Genomic DNA, 15,053 nt, shown 5'->3' with positions numbered 1-15,053 from the left:
CCTGTGGCCAGCTTCTGCATTACATTAACGGTTAGCTCAGCACCTGTGCCTCCTTGATACCTTTACAGTTTTAGACCAGAAGCTTGTTCAGTCCTTCTCTGGTCAGTGGGCTGATAGGACCTAGTACAACTTTGACATTTGTTCATTGAAACTTTTTGTAAAGATAAATATTGAAGTAAAAATGCTACTTTAAGTTTCTAGAACTTTGAATGTATTGTGTTGAGTGCTTTAAGAGATGTGTATGTCTTATATTCATACCAAATGTGGCTTTTACTTTTCCACTCTCAGTGAATGCAGTTTTCAGAGAATTTATGAGTTAGAGAAATAACAAAGTATTTTTCCAAATTTAATTTTCTTTTATATAGCTTGCTATAGTTGGAGTCCATCACTTTTCAATGTGGCCTTTTTGAGAACCAGTTCAAAATACATCATCAAAAAAATTAAAGCTATAAAAAAATTAAAGCTATATACACCTGTGTATGTGTACTTATCCTTTAATTTTTTTAAAAAGGTATGGGTTGTGAGGAATTTTGCCACATGAGAAGGATTCACCAAGTTTTTATCGACATCTATGTAATGATGTAGTCATTGTCACTGCCCAGTCAGCTTCCTTATCTCCTTCTCCCATTGGCTCCCTTCCTAATGAGACCCTCCTACTGTCATGTCTTTCCTTTTGTGTGTGGTCTGCTGAGTGTAGTTATTATTACTTCCCTGAGCCTGGGTCATACAGATGATTATCTATAGCTACACAGCCGAATAAAGAAACACCCTCCCTCAACACTAATTGCTGGTGGGCCTTTTGGAAAACGAAGCTCTCGTGGTCTCTCTCCTCACCAGTGATGAAATGACAACTGGCCCCATCTTGTGCACACCTGTGCAGATAACCACGGCTGCAGGGAGTTTCTGTGCGCAGTGGTGCTGGCCTGTCCAGTACACATCCATTTGCTGCACAGTTCCCAGCCTTGGCTCTTCCTCTTCTGTGATGTCTCCTGAGCCTCAGAGGGTGTGCTGCTGGGCACCTTACATCGCTTTGGTTACTTTTGAGTTTCTGCATTGACCACCTGTTTTAGTAAGACTTCTCTGATGAATGCTGGGTAAAGACCTAGTCTATAGGTATAAACATGAATATTTAGAAGGCACTTTGACAGCATGACTGTTTATCAAAACACAAATAGTAGATCAACCCTGAGGGCCTTTACCTGCTTAGTGAGGGGCTTCTGAGCAGGCTTCCAGGACCAGGCATGAGCTGTCTCCCAGGGATTGAGGATTCCTGTAGTCAGACGACTATTCACTATAGGGCATGTTTTGCCTGGTAGGTCATTGTAGCCCATAAGCTTTATAGCTGATTAAGGCTATCAAAGACCTTTTGAGAGCATAAAGGCTAGCACTGTGGAGAAGCTTCCAACTCAGCTCCCCTCTAGTAATGCTTTCTTTAGGAACACGGTCAAGTTCTGGTGGAAGCTGAGAGCAATGGGATTATTAGAGGTGCTAGAATTATTGTACAATTTCTTTTTAGTTAATCAAATTGCAAACATAGATTTTGTTGCTTTTTAAATTTACTTTTTCCTTAATCACTTTACATCTTGATCAGTCCTCCCTCTTACCCCCCCCCCACCATCTGTCACCCCCTCACACAATCCTTTCTCAATCTTCCTTCTCTGAGCAGGTAGGGCCCCCTGAGTATCTCCCTACCCGGGTACTTCAAGTCTCTATTAAGCTAGTGACTTCCTCTCCCACTGGGGCCAGACAAGGCAGCCCAGCTAGAAGAACATATCCCATGTGCAGGCAGTAGCTTTTGGGATAGCCCCATTCCAGTTGTTCAGGACACACAGGAAGATCAAGTGGCACATCTGCTACACATGTGTGGAGAGGCCTAGCTCTAGCCTTTGCACGTTTTTTTTGGTTCGTGGGTTAGTGTCTCTGTTGCTTCACTGGGGTTCCTGCCTGGCTACAGGAGGTGGCCTCTTCAGGTTCCATATCCCAGTGTAGTGAGTCACAGCCAAAGTCACCCCGAATGATTCTTGGACACCTCTCTTACCACTGTCTTGTCTTGAATATGCCCTCCACCTCCTCAACCCTGTCAGTTACAGATTTCCATTCATTCTCATGGCCATCTTTACATCTCTCCTATCCTTCTCCATACCTGATCCTGAGCCCTCCTTCCCCTTTCCATCTCCTCCCTCTCCTAGGCCCCTCCCTCGGTCTGCCTCTTAGGACTATTTTATTCCCCTTCTAAGTGAGATCCATGCATCCTGGCTCATACCTTCCTTCTATTTTAGTTTATTTGGGTCTGTGGAGTATAGAATGGTACCTGTATTTTATGGCTTATATCCACTTATAAGTGAGTACATACCGTGTGTGTCCTTTTGGGACTGGATTACCTTCACCAGGATAATATTCTCAACTTCGATCCATTTGCCTGAAAAATTCATGTCTTTGTTTTTTTTTAATAACTGAATAGTACTCCATTGTGTAGATGTACCATATTTTCTGTTTGCAGCAAAATGCTGGGTCCTCTTTACGTATCCAGTCTGTTAGTCTATGTCTTTTTATTGGGGAATTGAGTCCATTGATGGTAACAGATATTAAGGAATAGTGATCGTTGTTTCTTGTTATTTTTATTGTTAGAGGTGGAACTATGTTTGTGTGGCTCTCTTCTTTTTGGTATCATTGCAAGATTAAGTTCTTGCTTTTTCTAAGATGTAGTTTCCCTCCATATGTTGGAGTTTTCCATCTATTATCCTTTGTAGGGCTTTTGTGTAGAAAGATATTGTGTGAATTTAGTTTTGTCATGGAATATCTTGGTTTCTCCATCTATGTTAATTGAGAGTTTTGCAGGATACAGTAACCTGGGCTGGCATTTGTGTTCTCTTAGGGTCTGTATGACATCTGCCCAGGATCTTCTAGCTTTCATAGTCTCTGGTGCGAAGTCTGGTGTAATTCTGATAGGTCTGCCTTTATATGTTACTGGACCTTTTTCCCTTACTGCTTTTAATATTCTTTCTTTGTTTTGTGCATTTGATGTTTTGACTATTATGTGACGGGAGGAGTTTCGTTTCTGATCCAATCTATTTAGAGTTCTGTAGGCTTCTTGTATGTTTATGGGCATCTCTTTCTTTAGGTTAGGGAAGTTTTCTTCTATAATTTTGTTGAAGATATTTACTGGTCCTTTGAGTTGGGAGTCTTCACTCTCTTCTATACCTATTATCCTTAGGTTTGATCTTCTCATTGTGTCCTGGATTTCCTGGATGTTTTGGGTTAGAATCTTTTTGCATTTTACATTATCTTTGACCTTTGTGTTGATGATTTCTATGGTATCTCCTGCCCCTGAGATTCTCTCTTTTATCTCTTGTATTCTATTGGAGATGCTGTGTCTATAACTCCCGATCTCTTTCCTGTATCCTTGCATCTATGACACCTGATCTCTTCCCTGGGTTTTCTATCTCCAGGGTTATCTCCCTTTGTGCTTTCTTTATTGTTTCCATTTAGTTTTCTATTCATCAACACGGAATGACTCATTTTGCTTGGATCTTTCTTGTACCAGTGTGTACAAATCTTATGTACTTTTTTTATTTCTATTATACCCAAGTCTGGTATTTCTATTTTTCTCATGTTATTGAAAAATTTAATTTCCAGTTTCAGTTATTGATTAGTGCCGCAACAGGAAGCCATTGAGTTTTCTGTGGTGGCCTGTGCTTTCTGTCCTTTCCATGCATTGACTTCAGGTCATTATAGAGACTTCTGAGATATTTAATCAGGCACTTATGTCCTCTGTGAATAGTTTTAATTCTTCCTGTCCAGTTTATGTAACTAGTTTTTTCCTATTGCATCAACCAGGCTTCACTTTCCTCTGACTCTGTATGATTCATGTTGTTTTAGAGTTATATCTTTCCTCCACTTGTAAGTACTGGTATAGAAGAAAGATTCTTTCTGTAGGTAGCCTACAGCTCATGAGCAGCCCAGGTGAGCTGATAGTGGCCCTGATGCTGTAGCAGCCGGAGGTTTGCTGGGTACATGAGGAACAGGATTGTCTCCATTGCTTTATGCACAAAGTACTTCACAGAACTCCCTTTCTATTTCCTCCTGACTTGTCACACTGCTGGCACTCTCTGGGCCTCGCATCTTGAGCGAAACCTGTAGCTATCTTTTGACTATTTTATGTATCACATCCAGCATGTGTTATACAACAGCCAGAACCTTTGTCCTATATTTTAACGCTGTAGCTGAAGTATTCTATGTGCCTTCCTGGGTAATTCACTGCCTTAGTGTGTATTTAATTTCAAGTATTGATGACTCATCCAAGTCATTTATACAATAGGCAAATGATTGTACACATATATGTACATAGAAAATATGTCAAGAAAGCTCTTAAACATGTATGTTTTCTACAGTTGGTAGTGAGCACAGGGATTGCTCCAAGAAAGCCAGAGGATCTGTATTGCAACTCTTGCCTACCTCCTAACCATGTTTTCCTCTAAAAATTGTTTTCTCCTTTGGCTTTGTTCAACTGGTCACGTGATGCTGCAAGCATTTCAGTTCTTTGTGAATATTCTTCTCACTATACTTGTTCATTTCTTTTTATTTAATTTGATTTTTTTTATTTACATTTCAAATGTTATTCCCTTTCCCGGTTTCCCATCCATAGCCCATTCCACCCCCCTCTCCCTTATTCTATGAGGTTGTTCTTCTTCCCCAACCACGTCCGCTTCTGGCACTGACATTCCCCTACATTGGGAGGGGTCTAGTCTTGGCAGGACCAAGGGCTTCTCCTCCCATTGGTGCCCAACAAGGCCATCCTCTGCTACAGATGGAGCTGGAGCCATGGGTCTGTCCTTGTATATTCTTTAGGTAGTTTAGTCCCTGGGAGCTCTGGTTGGTTGGCATTGTTGTTCTTATGGGGTTGTAAGCCCCTCCAGCCCTTTCAGTCTTTTCTCTAACTCCTCCAATAGGGACCCCATTCTCAGTTCAATGGTTGGCTGCTAGCATTTGCCTCTGAATTTGTCATACTCTGGCTGAGCCTCTCAGGAGACAGCTATATCAGGCTCCTGTCAGCATGCACTTCTTGGCTTCATCAATATTGTCTGGGTTTGGTGGCTGGATCCCCAGGTGGGGCAGGCTCTGAATGGTCATTCTTTCAGTGTCTGCTCCAACCTTTGTCTCCATATCTCCTGCTATATTTTTACTCCTCCTTTTAAGAACTGGAACATCCGCACTTTGGTCATCCTTCTTGAGCTTCATGTGGTCTGTGGATTGTATCTTGGGTAATCTAAGCTTTGGGGCTAATATCCACTTATCAGTGAGTGCAAACCATGTGTCTTCTTTTGTGGTTGGGTTACCTCACTCAGGATGATTTGGATGCAGGGAGCTGTGGTACAGGTTTGTTTCAGTTCAGTTCTGGGCGCAGGCAGAAACCAGCAGGTTCCTGCTGCTGGCTGCTCCTACATTCCTGTATCCAGAGGCACTATGCAGGTTCCTCTTGGGCCAGGGGTGTGGGTAGAAGTGTCGGTCTGTCCTGAGGTCTCAGGATTGTCTGCACTTCTGGGAGTTCAGCGCTTTCCCCCACGGGATTTGGGTACAGGGAGCTTTGGGATCAAATATTTGAAATCTTTATTCAGCAGTGGTTAAGTGAAATGTGAATATTTGGGTTGGAAGAATTATTTTTTGCTACCTAATAATCTTTGTCCTAGAATTTTAAGCTGTTTCTTTTGCAATATATATTTCTGAAGTTGATTTGTTAAAATTATTTAATAGCAGCAACTTTTAATGCATGCATACTTTTTCTATGAAATATTAATTTTTCACAAGGGAACATAAATAAGGAGGAAAATTTATCACGGCAAAATATTTAATTTAATATTTACTCTAGGCACATAAGATATCTTAATTCGAATAAAATCTATTTAGAATACAGTAATATGAATACTTACTATTAAAATATTTCATTGGTTTTGTATAATTAAAAACTATTCTTTGAGCTTTATCTATTATTTGTAAATTATTATGAAAATTGCCAAATGCTGAAAGCATCTATTTTCTTTGAGAAGTATAAAGTGTTTATATAAAATATAGTTGCTTTTGTTAAATTATAATTGCATCACAGTAGTAATAGTAGTCATAAATGTCTGGGTTAAAAATTCTAAATGGCTACCAACCTATTTCTGGTAAAGGTACTAAGTTAATATAATAATAACCTTTTGAATAAGCCTCTGGGTAATGAAATTTTAGTCTTTTGTCTGTGGTGCCCTCTTGTGGTTATTTTCTACATTGCTTATAGCAATAGAATAATCTTCAAACTGTTATTCTAAAACATCTGATTTTGTAAGTTCTTTTTATATTTTACTAATCTTTTGACAACTTTTTGGCTGTGAGAGAAAAATGTAAAGGCCATAGTTAGGGCTACTTTCACCATTTAATTTACTCTCTTGTACATCAGCATCATGCACAGGGAATGGAAGATAATCTCTCGTTTGGAAACTTCATATAATGCCAAGAACTTGTAGAGTCTTGCATCACGAACCTCTGAAGTCCTGCCCACACGGCTTCTCACCATTAGGCTTGCTTTACTGATGCACAAGTCATTTATGACTTCTGGGGTTTCTGAAAGCTTTGATGTAGTTGTAAGACTTGTGTGCTAACGTGTAAAAAGTCCGGGATTCGTCAGCTTTCTGTTTGTTAAAGGCAGGTGTGTCAAAGCCAGCAGGTATATTTATGCAGCAGCACTGGTCAGCTTGCATCGACGCAGAAGGACCATCTACTAATAACAATGAGAAGAGAGTTAGTTCTTTGTGCATATTTTCAGGTACCACAAGTCTTAATAATACTGAGTCCCTAAGTTTATACTGTTTTATAAGCTATAGCATTTGTTTATTTGTTTGGGGGTTGTTTGCAATTCATATTGTTTTATAAGCTAGATATAGAGAAAGTGCTTAAGGGCAGCTCTTTAAAGGAGAATATTCTGTTGTCTCAGCAGTATTTAGCACAGGGATGGTGAACATGGAACTAGTGAGACCAGATTTAGCCATCTGTGCACAGAAGCAGCAGACAGGCCTCTTCTTGTAACGTGAATGGCAATGCTGTCCTTCCTGTGTAAAAGTGGGGTCCCCTGATTTATTCCATAGGGTCACTTCAGCAGGCTCCCCTTGCTCTGGGAGCACAATTGGGGTGGAGTTCCTCAATAACTGGGGATGTTTAAGCAAATTTATAGTAGCACTTTTTTTTTTTTGCCTTTTCTAGCTGAACTAATTTCACATATTTTTTGATATGGTGTTAGTATGTTAACATCACTGAATCTGTGAATTAGTTACTTTTCTGTTGTTATGGTAAAATACCATGACTAAGAAAGTGACCGTGGAGTTTCTGTGAATCAGGCTCTCGGAGTGAGCATAGAGAGCAGATAGGCAGGGCCGTGGCAGCCAGGACAGTGAGCCGCCTCTCCCTTTTCATCCCTCAGGAAGCCAGGGCCATGGACTGGGAGTGGGTAAGGCTAGGAAACTCACAGAGCCACCCCAGGTGATAGACACATCCTACCAAACAGTGCCTCTTGCAGGGAACCAAGCGTTCAAATACATGAACCAGTCGGGGCCATTTCCCATTCAAACCACCACAGTCACCAGCCCCAGAATCAGTTGTGCAGACACAAGGGAGGGAGATACTCCACCACCTTTGTCTGCTCCGTCTCAAGGGCTTTACACTCCACAGGCCCTGGTGACATCATCAGCTCTTTTGCTACAAAGAATTGGTTTTTGACTCTTTCACAAGGTTCATCACATCACTTTTGCTTATAAATAACTAGTATTAGCTATATCATTTTTCTTCAATTCATTCAGACCACTGTGATCCTGCAGGTACACACACATGCATACACATACACACCAGTGTTCACATTTCAAATACATGAACCAGTGGGGGTGAGCGCGCACGCATGCACGCGCGCGCGCGCACACACACACACACACACACACACACACATACACACACATACACACACACGTACACACACACACATACACACACACATACACACACACGTACACACACACATACATGCATACACACCTTTTTTAGAGTCAGTTTGGTCTCTTTAGTCCAGCATATTGAAGTTATTTTTGATCCATTATATTTGTACAAAAGATTTTCAGAATACTGGTTTCCCCCTCATGGTTTCTTTCAAATTTGGCTTATAAAATTTCTGCTAATACTTAACCCCCTTTAGCATGGGCTCTGATTACCTTGATGGTGAATCTCAATTCTGACCTTATTCCAGCCTCTTTTTCAGTCTTGTTCTCCAACTTAGCCTTTAGTTTCCAAGGTTCCTAGCACTCTAATGTCAAAAGGTTGATACAGACCCTGCTGTGGGGCTATCTCTTTATCAATGTGATATCATATTGACCTTTTAGTTTCCATTCTAGACAGAATATTTCTGCTTTCACACCCTCCTCAGTGCAGAAGATTATTAATGCCCTTGATTTTTACTCTACGAGCCAGAGCCAGCTTTCTATGTGACTAGCTTCATTCTGAGCAGCAAAGGTGCCCTTATTTCTTACTGTTGTTAGTACATTCGTTTGTGTATTATGTTTGGGATTGTAAGCTAAGATTTCTTCTCGGGTGATGACTTGAGTTCCTCTAGAAGAGCTTTACAGTTATTTCCGTCATTGTCTCTGATGCTGCGTGGAGTGAGTTTCTGAGGTCAGATGAGGTTCTGCAGACCAAGTGGGCATTGTCAGACAGAAGGCAGAGCAAGTAGATGTCAGGTCTAAGGAGCCTTCTTTGTAAAGGAGTTTCCTGGCACATACGAGGATTATTAAAGGTTAGACTTTTCTAAGTAGGTTATCAACTACAGGAGTAATCCTTTCTCATTAGTGTTGCAAATACTGCCTAAGATCTTTGCATAAATACCTTGGGAACTGGTGAATTATAGCAGGGTATTTAGGAAATGATGGTAGGCATAGCAGATGTAAAGACACCTCCTATAAGCATCTAATCGTCTCCTAAACTGTCAGAGCGGAAGGCTGTCCCGTGGTGGAGTTGGGTTTCCTAATAATGTTTTCAAATATTTGTATCCCATGTGGACCCTATGATTCATAAGCTGGACTATGATCAGTGCTCTGTTTTGCATTCCTGGCACATGATGGCTCTGACTGAAAATGCTGTTGTATCCCTTACTGGAACTGGCTGCTGTGCAGAGAGAAGCATCTGCTCTGCAGACCTTTCTCTAAAAAGCATAACATGTTTTTCTCCACTGAGGACTGGAAGAGTGGATGTGAGTCAAGTGTGACAGGAGGGAGTATTATAACTAACTGCTGTGTTCTAAAGTGGAAAGCACCAGCTCAAATGGACAGTAATCTCAATACCAAGAGATAAGTTCAGAGTTAGTGTTTTAAGTTAAAACAGAAGTAATCCTGAAAGCTTTCAGTATCACTACCAAAGTTATTACTGTTTGAATTTTATAATTTCATATCAAATATTTACCTTTCCTTTATACTTTGCTAATTACTATTCATAGCCCACTCATATTTGTGACTTGAGTATTTGTGCTACTTCGAAAAAAATCTGCTATATATTTATAAATTAGCATTTTAGCAAAGTATATAAAGTATAGTATGTCACAAGAGCCTTTCTTTCTAAATTTATTCACTGGTTTTATGATTTTATACCTAATTTGTGGATTGAAGGTACCAACTGTCTCCTGTCCCTTTATAGATTCAACACCAACGAAGACTATAGAGAGGGTAGGACTCCTGTGCCAACCACAAGTTCTAGTTCTTGTCCAGCTTCCTGACCATGGATAGCATTGCTGCTTAGGATGGCAGCAATGTATAGCATGGCTCAGTGTACCAAAGTGTATTTAATGTTTGGGGAATAAACTGGTTGCAAGCACAACAAAATGTTACAGTCTCCTCCTGTTCTCACTGAGATATACCAAACAGCAGAAATCCCAGTTTCTGAAAATTAAACAAAAGGCTAATTAACTGTTACTTTCCTTGTATCCTAATGCAGCCATGAAACATGTCCAGCAAGCCTATAATGCGATTTAACCTGGACTTGCAAACACCACGGGTAACTGGAAGGCTAAGTTAGTATTGGAAGTTAGGTCCAAGACTTGGTGCAGGATGAAAGCAGCTGTGATTCCTACTCTCTGCTCACTCACTGTGTGGCTCTGCGTCAATCATAAATTTAATTGACCTTCAGAATCACCATTTGTATTAGAGATATAGATGTGCCATCATTTCATCAGGGAAAAAAATGGGTGTAGTCTATAAGAAGTCTTCCGTGTGTGCCTCTGGCTCATTGATAATAGTAGATTTTTATTATTACTAAATAGAAGATCCATAATAAGTTAGTTAGCAGCATTATTTCCCCCCTTAATTGCTTCAATAACTTTTCTGCTTAGAATAGTAGGTTAAAAACAAATAAATACATGTTACATAACATGTTTCTAACATCACATGACATCGGTGATGTTGTCTCTTAACTGTATACTTTGTCACTTTCCCCTTTTCTCTTCATTCATTGAGAAAGCACAGCCACAGCTGAATCCTCTTTATGCATGGTAAATAGTTGTTAAATTACAATTTCAGAGAGTGGCACAGGATAACCGAGAGCTCAAGCATAGGCCTGTTGCTTTATTTCATATTTAGTCATTTATGTGTTTATTCTAAGTATTTTTCTTTTTCTCTCATGTAATACATCTCAACCAGTTTTCCCTCCCTCCAGTCCTTCCATATTTCAAAGTGAGGGATTTAATATTTATTCAGTAAAATTTGTTTTAAGAATGATACTCTATGGCAGATATTAAGGTTAGAAGTAGCACGTCCCTCAGATTTTAGAACCAGATGGCAGACAGGTAAGTCAGATATGCAGGCAGTAAAGCATGTTATGTGTGGTAATGTGTAATCAGCACAGCAGCAAGGTGTCCTGGTAGAGTTCCTCCTAACCCAGGCTCATCGTGTGTGCTTAGCAAGGACTTGTCCGAGAGCAGTTCTCATGAAACAGGTGGACTGTAGACCTCTCCACCCCAGCTCTGTTTGTGCGTTTGTACATAACCTTCTCATCCTTCAAGACTTAGCATTTGAAGAGAGTCTCAAAGTTCCAAACACTAAGCAGTGGGGACAGTCATCCTCCAAATACATGTGTTCTACATGTGTGAACATACTCACCTGTGTCCTGTCAATGTGTGTAGTAAATGTTGTCAAAAGTTTAATGTTTAAGAGAGGAACGGTTTAACCCCAGGACGGCTTCGCCCTTCACTTACTAAAGCAGACTTGGAGGCTCTGCCCTTGGCTTCTCCATGCAGTGTCAGCTCTTTGCTTAAAGCACTTAGAGACTGTTTCCTAGCTCATTGCTCACACGTCAGAAGGTTTCTCCCAAACCTCAGATTCTTAGAAAACCAAATGGAGCAAAACTATGTCCTATTCATCTCTGCATCTCCAGTGCTGGGGAACTGCTTGTTAATTTATAAATATATAACATATAATTATAAATGCTGAGTGAATTAGGAATGAATATAAATAGTCTTGTGTGGAATAATCATGTACCTATCAAGTCCTAGAGAATCATAGTAGCAGAGAGTTGGAAGTTAAAAAGGATCTCTTGGCTCCATCAGATTTCCATTCTAGTCACAGAGAAGGCCAGGTACAACCTGTACAGAGTAGAGGAGGAAACAGTGACTAATGGTGGAAGCTTTGATTAAGTTGGTGGTCATAGAAAGCCTCTTCATCTAAGTAGAGTCACCAGGGAAATAAAGGATCACACTATCGTATAGAGCATTCCAGTCTGGAAGATCAGCTAGTTTAAAGACTCACACAGGAGCATTCATAGAATTCTCAAGAAACAGCTAAGGAGGCCAGCGTGGCCAGAGTTTGGTGAGCAAGAAGAAATGTGACAGGACATGGAACTGACACATGTTACAGAAATGGCTCTCATTTCACCGTGATAAAGACTTCTATGAAAAGCCAAGTGCAGAGTTTGTAGCAATAGAGTATGGTGATGTGATATATCTTTTCAATGGCACAGTCTTCCTGACATTTGAAGGACTGAAAAGGCAAAAATGCAAACAGGGAACACACAAGGCTGCTTTAGTTTAAGCAAAGATGTCATTCAGCCCAGTGTAAATGCAATAATTTTTTGGACTCTGGGAGTAAAAATTGGAAATTAAGTTTGATGAGATAGCTCGGTGAGGGAGGCACTTGCTTCTAAGTCGATGACCTCTGTTTGACCCTCATGACCATATAGTGAGAGGAGAGATTCAACTCCTACAAGCTATCTTCCAGTTTTCACATATACAGGTGAGTTTGCACACACACAAAAACACACAGATGCACATGCATTCACACAGACATACAAAACAAATAAATGTAACTATAAAAAGTAATTGGATAAATAAACTCTTAACATTGTGAGCATTACTGCATGTCTGAATTGAGCATTCAAGGAGTCAAATGGAACTGTAAATACGATACACACATGCAGCACTGTAAACACAGTGCACACATACAGTGCACACATGCAGCAGTAAGGCACACATATACAGCACTGCAAATAAGGTACAGGTATGTGGTCGGATAAATGCTATGAAATTAAAGGATGCTTTCCTTAATTTTAGTTCTATGTTCAAACAGGTATGTAACCTTAGAGTAATCTTTCTTTCTACGGACCTAGTTTGTTTGTTTGTTTTTTCAGATATAAAATAAAGGATTAAAATATTTTCTTTCCTGTTGTAAAATCCCCTGATGTTATAATTGCATGAAAGGGGAAATTCAATTCTTCTGTGTTTTTATGCAGGGAGAAACAAGTGGACTCACAGCACATTGCTTTCTGTCTGCTGTTGTGCACTTGTATTTACAGTGTGCATAGAGTAGGCAGGGACTCAAGTAGCGAATCACTCAGTGAAGTGTGCCGAATGGTGTGAATTCTACTGGTTTGGAAACTAAAGTAACTAAGAAAGCTGATTAGCCATGGAAGTAAAAGACCCTTAAAGTTTAAATAACTGTATAGAGGATGTATATTAGTTTCTCTTCTCATTTCTGAAAAAAGCAATTTAAGGAATCAAGGGGCTATTTGGCTTTGAATTCAAGTGTACAGTCTACCAGGCAGGGAAGTCAAGGCAGCCGGAACTTGGGGTGACTGCTGTTGTATCCACAGTCGGCAAACCAAAAGCTACAAATGCTTCTGGTCACTTGCTCTCTCCTCCATACCCAAGTCCAAGGATGAGTAGGCCTGCCTTGGTTAAGCTCATCAGAGTAAGACAGAGGCAGGGCTGTAGATTGCTCTAATCACAGGGGTGTCTCCTAGGTGAGTCTCCATCCTGTCAAAGTTGATCATCTATAGTCACCATCACAGAGGGAGGACATTCTGTGTTGAGAAGACATGACCAGAAAGGGAGTTGTAATGAGCAGATTAGCATTGGGGATCATGGTGAAGGTTCAGGTAAGATCAGCTTGTCTTTAATGGAGGACATATGACTAGAAATAGCAAGGTTATGAGCAGAGAGGACATTGAAATACAGACAAGAACGAGGACTCATGGAAGCTTCTTCAGTAGATTATTGTGATACAAATACTATTCAAGAATGGCAAATACAGTGTGAAATCACCCTGCTCTGTGTGGTGTGCAGTTTTCACAACTTCTTCATATTATCCTCATAACATCAGTGGAGAAGCTACCTTATGCCTGGTGGCCATTTGAGATAGGAGTTTTAGAAAGTCGTAGTCTTTAGTCAGGTCTACCACATGCACTAACCAAGACCTCAGATGGGCAGCATGCTCAGTAGCCACGGGGATGGGAAAAGAAGACACGGAGCTGGGAGAAACTTGAGAACTTGTTGATGGTTGGACATGGGAGTGAATGAGTGGGCACAGGACACCCTGGAGCACTGCTGTTGTTGGGGTGCTGCTGAGCAACTGTTGGGGGCCCCAGCAAACACCAAAGACCGGAAAGATGGATGAAAACATATCTGATTTGGAGATCCTTAGTGTTAGATGTCCTTGAACATTTAAGTCGTGAATAAGAACACATCAGAGAGTTGGAAGAATGAGAAAAAGACATCATCTAAAAAGAGGCTGGGCTGGGAGGGAGACATAATGCCTAGACTTACTAGGAGCTGAGGAAGAGAAAAGGAATTAAGCAGACACTAGCCTGCTCATACTTCAGGTCTCATGAGTTACTGAGAATGCAGTGTTGGGTTTCCATTCTCCACATCTGCTTCTTTAATTATTATTATTCTTTAATTTTTTTAACAGTCCAGTCATTATCCCCTTCCTGGTCCACCCTCCAACAGCTCTTCATCCCATTCTCCTTCCCCATCTCCAAGAGGATGTCCCCACCCCTCACCCACCCCAGCAAATCTCCCCCTCCCCCTCTCTTGAGGGTTAGGTGCATCTTCTCTGACCGAGTCCAGGCCAGGCAGTCCTCTGCTGTATGTGTGTTGGGGGCCTCATATCAGCTGGTGTATGCTGCCTGGTTGGTGGCTCAGTGTCTGAGAGATCTCTGGGGTCCAGATCGGTTGAGACTGCTGGTCTTCCTATGGAGTCTCCCTCCTCAGCTTTTTCTAACCTTTCCTTAATTCAGTCACAGGAGTCCCCGGCTTCTGTCCATGGGTTGGGTGTAAGTATCTGCATCTGACTCTTGCAGCTGCTTGTTGGGCCTCTCAGAGGGCAGCCATGCTACAGAGGCTCCTGGCTAAAGCACACCATAGCCTCAGTAATGGTGTGAGGCCTTGGGGCCTCCCCTTGAACTGGATCCCAATTTGGACCTGCCGCTGGACCTCCTTTCTCTCGGGCTCTTCTCTACCTTTTTAACCTCTGTAAGAACTACATTTTAATTTTTAGATTTGTTTTAATTTGTAGGGTCATGGGTATTGGCCCTCATGTGTATCTAAGTGTGTGCCTTCACATTTATAGTATCTGGCTTCCTTCCCCTGGAACACTTAGAATCACTGGCTAGACTATGACAGCAACATCAGGAAAAGAAAAAGGATAAGGACTGGAGAGATGGTTTAGTGGTTAAGAGCACTGCTTGCTGTCACAGAGGATCCAGGTTCAATTCCTAGCATCTGT

The 15,053-nt window shown here is 41.0% G+C and overlaps 1 protein-coding gene across 11 annotated transcripts in view; it reads left to right on the top strand.

The window, feature by feature from the left end:
* Positions 1–15,053, top strand: part of Stk3 (serine/threonine kinase 3) — a 270,202-nt gene that overhangs the window by 174,766 nt on the left and 80,383 nt on the right. The gene's annotated exons all lie outside the window — the stretch shown is intronic.

This window comes from Rattus norvegicus, chromosome 7 (genome assembly GCF_021556685.1).
Source record: "Rattus norvegicus strain SHRSP/BbbUtx chromosome 7, alternate assembly SHRSP_T2T, whole genome shotgun sequence".
Classification (NCBI taxonomy): domain Eukaryota; kingdom Metazoa; phylum Chordata; class Mammalia; order Rodentia; family Muridae; genus Rattus; species Rattus norvegicus.
This window is presented reverse-complemented; position numbering and strand designations above follow the sequence as displayed.